Genomic DNA, 7,156 nt, shown 5'->3' with positions numbered 1-7,156 from the left:
TGATGTCTGGCACTTAAGCAGCCATTTTGAGCATTGAGGTGAAGGCCAAATGCTGAGGTTGGTGGAGCACAGTGGAAAGGGCCGGGGGTCCCTGACACCTGACTGCCTAGCTCAGGAGTTTTTACATAAGAAAGGAGGAAATGTCTGTATTTGAGCTACTCTTATTTGGGGTTTTCTGTCCTTTGTAACCAAACCCAATCCTAATAGAGAGACCCATTCACTCTGGGAAAGAGCCGATGTGGCCCCCACGCTGGTCCATTTGTCTTCCACAGTCCTTGGGTGCTCAGCATCATATTATGAACTCTCCTTTATTCGAGGCCCACTCAGATGTCAGGTCTCATTCCCCCCTGCCCTCCGCCCGGCCCAGGAGCCTTCTCTGTCCCAGCCGGCAATCCTCCTCTCTCAACTAGAGCAGAACTGTAGCCCCCTTTGGAGGCTTAGTGTCGGCTCCCTCCATAAAATAACAAAATGATGGCCTCTTTCACTTATAAAGTAAAATATCTATAACCTCTTAATACTCTCAGGATTGTTTTCAGGAACGGAGGAGAAAAGGAAGGGCAAAGGGATGGCCAACAGGCTTAGAGAGAGGAAGTGACCTGCCGAGGACCACATAGCTCCTGAGTGGCTGGATCCCAACCCCATCCTCCTCTGCTGACACCACGTCTGGTGTGTTACCACTGTTTTGTAGCTTCAGACCAGGAACCTCAGAATCCTAACACCTGTATGTAACCTGGGGTATAGTCCTGATTCAGGCATGTAGTTACCGTGTGATCCTAGGAAAGTCACTGCTCCTTCCAGATCTCAGCCTTTCCTTCAGGCCTTCGTGCAAGGGTCAACCCACCAGTGAGGCTTGCCCTCTCTGACCTTTCCAGAAGAGCAGACCGCTGTCCCATAGCCCCCCTTTCTTACCCGCTTTATTTATCTCCATAGGACTTATCCTCTTTGGGCTCACTCTGCAGGTATAGTTGACCCCTGAACAACACGGCGGTTAATCCATATGTAATTTATAGTCAGCCCTCCCTATCTGCCTTTCATCCACGGTTCCTCCTTATCCATGGATTCAAAACTACGTACTACTGTAGTATTTGCTATTGAAAACTATCTGTGTATAAGTGGACCCACACTGTTCAAACCTGCATTGTTCAAGGGTCAACTGTACATCTTTCCTGTCTCCTCCCTCCCCCCAGGGAGTTATTTTGTTCACCTCTCTGTCCTCAGAGCCTAGAAGAGTGCCTGGTACAGAGTAGGTGCTCAGTAAATGCCTGTTGAATGAATGAACATGAAGGTCTGTTACTGGAGCAATCAAGTGTGTCTGCCCCACGTCTCAGCTTGCCTGGCTAATCTTCATCGCACATGCTGTGGTGTGGCTGGGAAATTGCACTGACTACAGATGAGATATTTCAACTTCTCAGCCAGCTCCATGCTTAGTGCTGCATCTTCCTTGATTGGAAGATCCTTGAGAGCTGGGGTCATGTCGAATCCATCTTCTAAACTATCCAGCCATCATCTCTCTCCATATCTACATCTCTCCATCCATCTATCCATCTATCTATCCGCCCACCTACCCTTCCATCCATCTACCTATCCTTCACCCATCCGTCCATTCACTCATCCATCCATTCACCCATCTATCTGTCCATCCATTCTCCCATCCACACACCCATCCATCTACCCATCCATCCATCTGTCCATCCATTCATCCATCCACCCACCCATCCATCCATCTACTCTGCCATCCACGCATCTCCCTCCTTCCTCTCCTATTTCTCACTTTACCATGTCCCAAGCTCCGTACTTGCCACCTCATTTTATTGCCTTCCGAGGAGTGTGGTGCCAGTGAAGAGAACAGAGGTTTAGAACAGAACACAGCTATAGCCCCATCCCAGCAGCGCCAACCCCACTGCATGGCCTCAGAGAGCAGCTGCATAGGTTAGAGACACTAGAGCCGAGCACTGCTCCTGGCACGTGCCTCACCTCTGCCAATGGCGGGGGTGTTATTAACTCTCAGCAAATGGCTGATCATACTCCACTACAGTGGAGTAGAGATGGAAACAAAGAAAGAATGAGCACGAAATCACACAGGGATAAAAGGTTCAGCTGCAGCCAGCGCGTGCATTTATATTCCAGGCACTGCCCCATTATTCTACTCAATTAACCCCACAATCCTTTCAGGCAGATATCATTGTCCTCCGTTATAGATGAGGAAACAAAGACTCAGCGAGGTTCAGACCTCCCCCCCACCACCCCCCACACTGCTCCCCAGGGCATAGTTCTTCCACAAATGGCCATGGTCCCCTTGGGGGGAATGTTGCAGGGAGATTGATGGGAACAGACTTGGAATGTAGCGTCGGGTCCTTTCCTCACCCAGGGAGCTCTGGGTCTGCGAAGGGACTCAGGTTTGGGATGGGGGAGGGACCACACATTGTCTCCTGTCAAGTCAGACCTGGTTATAAAAGCCTTAGGTCCTTGTGGGTTGCTGATCCATTTTTACCCCGGGGACTTTGGAATCCATTAGCCCCACCCTTCCTCGCTGATCAGACCACTGGGATGACCACCCGCTCCTGCTGTGATGGTAATGCACCCGCCTCACCCCTGCCAGTCACTGCTGCCGTGGCCTCTGCCCTCCGAAGGGCTCTATCCCCCCCACCACCACCCCCGGAAATAAGGAGTCGGATCACTGGTAGGACCCCCACCTGGACGTGGAGACCATTGAAGGCTGTTGGGCTGCCTCAGCATCACGGGTCTTACCCTCTCAGTGAAGGAAGGCACGATGGTATTTTGGAACGCGCTTAGGAGCAGCAGGTCACCCGTGGTTAATTCATACAAGTCTGTCTCTACGTTACATCTCGGCATTTCTCTTATCCCTGCCTCAGCGAGCGTGGGCCACCGCTGAGTCAGGCTTCAGCGTACTTGCCAACCAATAAGTTAACCCTGGAGACAATGACAGCCACCCCAGCTGATCAGCCTGACACCCTGAATCCAGAACTGCTGCTTGGTATGTACGTATTAAGTTCAGCTCAGTCGGTCCATTCACAGATTGTCTCCAGATTTTTTTTTTTTTTTTCCTTTTTTTTTGCGGTACGCGGGCCTCTCACCGTTGCGGCCCCTCCCGCTGCAGAGCACAGGCTCCGGACGCGCAGGCTCAGCGGCCATGGCTCACGGGCCCAGCCGCTCCGCGGCATGTGGGATCTTCCCGGACCGGGGCACGAACCCGTGTCCCCTGCATCAGCAGGCGGACTCTCAACCACTGCGCCACCAGGGAAGCCCTGTCTCCAGATTTTTGATGATATGTAATAGCAAAGCTTTGCCCAGATTTTGATATTCAATCCTGCCCCACCCCACTGGCCATCTGGGGACCCCACTGTGATCTGAAGACCCTGAGGGATGGTGGGACACAGGGAGCTCATTAAAGGGGCCCTGGGCAGGGCCAGCATCATCAGATAGCAAGGAGAGGCTGCTTCAGCCCACAAGGGGGTTCGGTGAGTATGGGGGTTCGGGGGGGTCAGCATCACCCCACACCCTCCCGCATGGCTCCATGCAAAGGCTGAGCTCACTCTTTCCCAGTCAACGGTCTGACGTCCATGGAGCAGAGCTGGTGAAGCCACGGCATCAGGGAATGATGTAACTTGCCATGCTGCTGGCTCAAATTTTGAGTGTCATTTTTGGCTGTCTCACCCTTATGGCTGCAAGAATTGAGATACTTTCAGGATAGAAGTCCTCGGGGTTTGATCTGGGTCTTGAGCCAAGACTTTAGGATTTAGGAGATCATCTTCTGTTTCTTCAACTGTCCAGCACTGTAGGAAACAGCAGCCCATTCCCACAGTCTATTTCCTCATTCCTCACATTCTCTTCTAAGGCAATGGAGTCTCAGCCTCAAAACCCCTGCTCTCAAAGGGCTCTTCGTTCCAGGTGATTCCTGGTGGCAGATTGGAATGCCCATTTCCTTCTGCATGCTGTAGGATTCCAGGTCTGCTCTGAATTTTTAGTGTCTCCAGTCCCAAGCAGTCCAGATTACCAACCTCAGCTTCTCTAAACATCCTCCAACATCCATATAGCCTGTAAAATCTCCTGGCACCAGTTTCTATATAAGGCAACATTCTTCATTGCGGACAATAGAAACCAAGTCACGTTAACTTAAGCAGAAAAGGATGTTCAAGGAACAGATACTCAAAAGGATATTCAAAGAATGTTGGGTGACTCATGAATCATGAGTGAACTGGAGAGTGGACCTTGTGGTATGCACAAAGGATCAATACTCCCAGATGGCTCGTGAGGTCAGCACTCCAAACACCTGCTGAATGCCACAGCCCCTGTGACCTGCACGTCCCACACGCAACACCCAGCCCTGGGTACTACTGTCCTAGGGGCTCAGCAGGGAGGGGCTCTGCTTCTTGGGAGCACGAGTTTTGTTTTTAAATCTTGGGTTGGTGCATCTGATGGGTGAGCCTTGAAGGCCTCAGCTGTAAGGAGTATGAGAATGTGGGTGGCTGATATTTTTAGTTTCTAGAGAGGGGGGGTGGTCCATGGGCCTAAGACCCATGGGTTCAGAGAGTGGGTGGGCAAAACACCGAAGGAGATCAAAAGTCAAATGTCTGTCTCCTTCTGCACCACACTTCCTTCATCTCTTCCAGGCTAGCCCAGGAGGAGCCTACCTGCCCAAGTCTCCCTCCCCTCTAGTTTATTATCTCTATCTGGACTTAAACTTGAGGACAGAGAACTACAATTATTTCACTGACTTCTGGATCCCCAGATCCTATCACAGTTGCAGGCACACCACAGGCTCACAGCAAGTACTGCTGGATAATTGGATGAATCTGTCTCACGGACCAGGGTGGGGTGAGAGAGGCGCTCCCCTCAGGTACAAAGTTTCAGGGGGCACCCAAAACTTAATGATCAAGGTAAGTAATATTTCAACACAAGTTTAAAAAATTTTATTGAAGTATAGTTGATTTACAAGGTCATGTTAATTTCTGCTGTACAGCAAAGTAATTCAGTTATATGTATATATATGTATACTATTTTTCATATGCTTTTCCATGATGGTTATCACAGGACATTGAATATAGTTCCCTGTGCGCTACAGTAGGACCTTGTTGTTTATCCATCCTAGATACACTAGCTTGCATCTGCTAATCCCAAACTCCCAACCCTTCCCTCCCCCGCGGCAACCACAAGTCTGTTCTCTATATCTGTGAGTCTGTTTCTGTTTGGTAGATATGCTCGTTAACAGAAAAAAAAATTTTAATCAAAATGAATGCAAAAAAATATCCATGGTGAACCAAATATCAAGTTTCAATTAAAGACGGGATCCAGCCCTACCCTTGCACGATGCTTCAACCGCTTCACCTTAATCCTGGCTGAGTCAGATCCTTTATTTAAATTAAATATAAATATTTTTATTTAAAATTTTGTGCCCAAGGTGAGCACTTCGCCGGCCTCACCCTAGTCCTAACCCTGCTGTGCTGGCTCCACGTTCACTGCTTTTGCTGCTTCTTTTTGGGGACTTGGTCTCCTATCGTCACTTTCTATTGCACCAACCATCAGAAAGCTCCTGGGTTCCCCACCCCCAGAATATTCTGCCACAGTCCACCTCACCTCAGCTGGCCTGTGGAGCTGCTGGGGGCAGAGTGATCAGGTCCCTGCTTTGCTCAACGCCTTCTGTGGCTCCTGATCCCAAATGAGAGTCACACTAACACATAAACGTGCAAAGGCCTCCGCCCTGATCAATGTTCCGGCCTCCTTCTCCCCAGCTGCTCTGTGCGCAGCCCGCCCTCCTGCCCACGATTTGGGCTGCACCTTCTCCCTTCATCCCTCCTGTGCCGTGTCATTCCCCACATCTAAACCTCACTGACCATCTTCAAGGTCAACCTCAAATTCGCTGTAAAACTGCCCCCGCAGGAATGTAAACTAGTGCCACTGCCGAGGAAGAGCGTATGGCTGTTGCTCAAAAAATTAAAACAGAATTACTGTCTGACCCACCAGCTCCATCTCTGGATGTACACACAAAAGAACTGGAAGCACATTCTGGAAGAGATGTTTGTACCTCATGTTCACAGCAGCACTATTTTACAATAGTCAAAATGTGGAAGCAGCCCAAGGGTCCGCTAACGGATGAACGGTGCATACACTCAGTGGGTTATTATGCAGCCACTTTTTTTCTGGCCACGCAGCATGTCCCCTGCACTGGAAGCGTGGAGTCCTAACCACTGAACCGCCAGGGAATTCCCATAGTCAGCCTTGAAAAGGAAGGAAATTGTGACACATCCTACAACACGGACGAACCTTGAGGACATTCCGCTATGTGAAATAAACCAGTCACAAAAAGACAAAAACTGTATGATTCCACTTCAGTGAGGTCCCTAGAGGAATCAGATTCATGGAGACAGAAAGTAGAACAGTGGTTGCCAGGGGAAGGGGGATGGGGAGTTAGTGTTTAATGCGTATAGAGCTTCAGTTTTACAAGATGAAAATGGTCCAGAGATGGATGGTGGCGTGGTTGCACAACAATCTGAATGTACTTAAAAGCACTGAATTGTGCACTGAAAAATAGTTAAGATGGTAAATAGCATGTTACATGTATTTTACCACAATTAAAAACATTTTTAAAAAACGGAGGCAAAAAAGACTGTCCCTGTGGCCAGAAGTGAGCTTTTTCTCCGCTCAATCTCTTAATCATTCTACCCAAGATTTCTTTAAGGTAGGAGAGACAGGGTAGCCAGGTCTCTCCGTGAGGGCAGGATCTGTGCCGGGGCCACCCATCTGTTCCCCCCGAGGTCTGGCTGGGTGCCTGGCATCAGCAGATGCTGGATGGATGAAGGAACAAGATGGGGGCGATGTGGGGGAGGGTCAGCCTATGCCTCTGGCCAAAGCACAGTGGCTGCAGTGAACTGTGGGAACCACCCCCCAGACATGGGTGCAGTCACCTGTCAGTACCTGGGCACCCAGGTACTCTAACCCTGCACACTCGGAGCCAAGGGAGGGCAGGTGTGTGATGAGGTTGGTGGTGAGTGGGGCCTGATGTGGTCCCATTGGACAGTCTCCTGCCTTCCTGGCATTCGAGTCCCTCCATGCCCGGCAGTCTGGTAGAACAGCTAAGAACACAGGCCAGCTCTGCAGCTTGCTAGCTTCGTCTCTTCATTTGATAAATCTGCATAAA

This window comes from Aethalodelphis obliquidens, unplaced genomic scaffold (genome assembly GCF_003676395.1).
Source record: "Aethalodelphis obliquidens isolate GAN/ISIS:26980383/991018 unplaced genomic scaffold, ASM367639v1 scaffold8, whole genome shotgun sequence".
In the NCBI taxonomy this organism is placed as follows: Eukaryota; Metazoa; Chordata; class Mammalia; order Artiodactyla; family Delphinidae; genus Aethalodelphis; species Aethalodelphis obliquidens.
The sequence above is the reverse complement of the archived record's forward strand: the minus strand, read 5'-3'. Positions refer to the sequence as shown.